Raw genomic sequence first — 3,080 nt, forward strand, 5'->3', positions numbered from 1 at the left:
AAAATAATGAAACATGCCCTTTCTCTGATCCAGACAGTTCAACTGTAAAATGTACGACAGAATTAACGAGTTGAGAGCTGCTATTTGCAGCATCTTGTTCTCCCATTGCCGTGACCCTGCCGAAGCTGAGTCTCCTCTGCTCTAATGATTTTAGCAACAACCATTACTCGCTCTCATTTCGGCACTCATTCTCAGTGCCACTTTTTATCCCCGTACTTGATAGTTAGTGTTTGAGTATGTATCAAAGGGTACAATGTGGCTGTTTTATTTCAGATCTTCACCAAAATTTTAGTTTGAGAACAGAGAAATAAGATCGTTGCATCTAATTTCTATACAATTCATCCCTGCTTTTTATGGGGAGGTCAAATGAAGATACTCTTTTTGCACATATCAAACACATCAGATCTGCAAATTGAATGACATTCTAACCCTATCCTAAAATGAAAATGAAAACATCTGATGGATTGCAAGAAACTCGATGAGTTACCAGCGATGATTTTGAATATCTCCCAAAGGATCAAGAATAAAGTGATTAAAACATTTTGGTTTAAAGGATTTAAAGGAAAAAGTGGACGACACAAATGCCAATTGAAGGAATTAAAACATAAAACTAGAATTCTAACTACAAGAGGAAAAATGGACGAAACATACATTTTTATCATACTCGACAACATACATTAGCAATGAAGAGTGGTACACATAGTAAAGTAGACATATACAATTGCAAACTAGATAAAAATTAGGAAATCTGGGAGGGAGATAAAAGTATTTGCAAAGAACATTCCATAATTCATAAATTTCAATTTAGAAAATTAGAGCAAGATAATAGTTCGAGATATGTCACATTTAATGGAAAAGAGAGAGAGAGAGAGAGAGAGAGAGAGAGAGAGAGAGAGAGAGAGAGAGAGAGAGAGAGAGAGAGAGAGAGAGAAGAAAATGTCACAATTTATTCTAGCATTAATTAAGTTAAAAAGAAGCTTGAAGTTATCGGGATGGAAAGGGCCATAAACAAAATCTGTTCGTTGGAAAATACAGTATATCACAACGAGCGTAAACTCGATCACTATTACTATCAGGATATATTTATGAATGAGGTGGGTAGGCCTTCGAAAAGTTGCAAAGACACTTCAAACATTTTTGGTAAGATTACAGAACTTAGCTAGAGAAACAGTGATATTTATGAGACAATTAATTGAGGAAACATAAAAAAGACATTCGTTTATATCTACAGTATATCGGAAATTATAGGCAAATTGCTTGAAACTGAATCTACTTGGATTGATTTCAACTATAAGAGCTCTCTCTAGAAATAAGTTTGGTCTTTTTAAGCTAGGCTGACATAACTTCCATTCAATTTGGAGAGCTCTCTAGAAATAAGTTTGGGCTTTTTAAGCTAGGCTGACATAACTTCCATTCAATTTGGAGAGCTCTCTGGAAATAAGTTTGGGCTTTTTAAGCTAGGCTGACATAACTTCCATTCAATTTGGAGAGCTCTCTGGAAATAAGTTTGGGCTTTTTAAGCTAGGCTGACATAACTTCCATTCAATTTGGAGAGCTCTCTGGAAATAAGTTTGGGCTTTTTAAGCTAGGCTGACATAACTTCCATTCAATTTGGAGAGCTCTCTGGAAATAAGTTTGGGCTTTTTAAGCTAGGCTGACATAACTTCCATTCAATTTGGAGAGCTCTCTAGAAATAAGTTTGGGCTTCTTAAGCTAGGCTGACATAACTACCAAGGATATCATCACAACAGCTTAGGAAACGGAAGCACTGTCTGTGGCTTTAACATATCAATCCAGGATTTCATGGACCACCTGACTGTGAATAAGATCATAATGAACTAACTGATTGAAAGATTGCCAGTTGATACTTCTATGCCCGATAAGCTTTAATTAACATTATGCTACACTCTGATAAGAGATTTTATAGTTTAGCAGAGTTCTGAAAAAACAGGGAAAGAGATGGAGATAGGATGGGTGAAGGAAAAAAGTTTATTGTTTTATACAAATGAATAAAAAATGAGAAAAGTGAGTAACAAAAATGAAAATAGACTATGGGGCATACTTTATGAAAATTACACCAACAACGATACACACACACACACACACACACACACACACACACACACATATATATATATATATATATATATATATATATATATATATATATATAAATATATATATATATAAATATATATATATATATATATATATATATATATATATATATATATATATTATATATATATATATATATATTTACATATATATGTATATATATATATATAGTATATATATAATATATATATATATATATATATATATATATATATATATATATATATATATATATTATATATATATATATATTAAAACGAAACATTAAGCTGCTTACTCGTAACACTAATCCCTCCTATATATCCCATTGAAACAGCTGAATCATGGGTGGAAGCTCTTCGAACACACATTCAAAATACAGTACTTATTTAGTTGCGTCCTATACCTTAAAAGTTTATCAGGACCACGAACATTATCATTCAAACATTTCGATGTTATCTTGCATAAAACAAACACATTCATATAAACTTGATTACCAAGTGTTAAGAACACTCCATTCCAGTAACTATTTAGCACCATCTATCTATGTCTTTATATGTCTTCCATTTTCTTCAAATACTTTCGATTTACATACTCTTTTCTTTCTATCACCGATCATTTTCTCCGCATGGCTAAACCATCTTGTAATACTTTGATCCTCTTTTCACTTAGAATTATACCATTTTACCATTCTTACGTATCTTCATAATTGCCCCCTTCAGTTGACTATTTACAAGTCCTATAGTATTATTATTATTATTATTATTATTATTATTATTATTATTATTAGGTGGAAAAGCAAGATGCTATATCCTTATGGATGGCAGAGGCAAGGGACAGTGCCATTGCCCTATCCAGTAGGACAATGCCCTAGAGACTAACCATATATCATATGATCGGCGCCCAAGACCCCTCTCCGCCAAAGCTAGGACCAGGGAGGGCTAGGTAATGGCTGCTGATGACTCAGCAGATAGACCTAAATA

This window comes from Palaemon carinicauda, chromosome 11, assembly GCF_036898095.1.
Source record: "Palaemon carinicauda isolate YSFRI2023 chromosome 11, ASM3689809v2, whole genome shotgun sequence".
NCBI classification, from domain to species: Eukaryota; Metazoa; Arthropoda; class Malacostraca; order Decapoda; family Palaemonidae; genus Palaemon; species Palaemon carinicauda.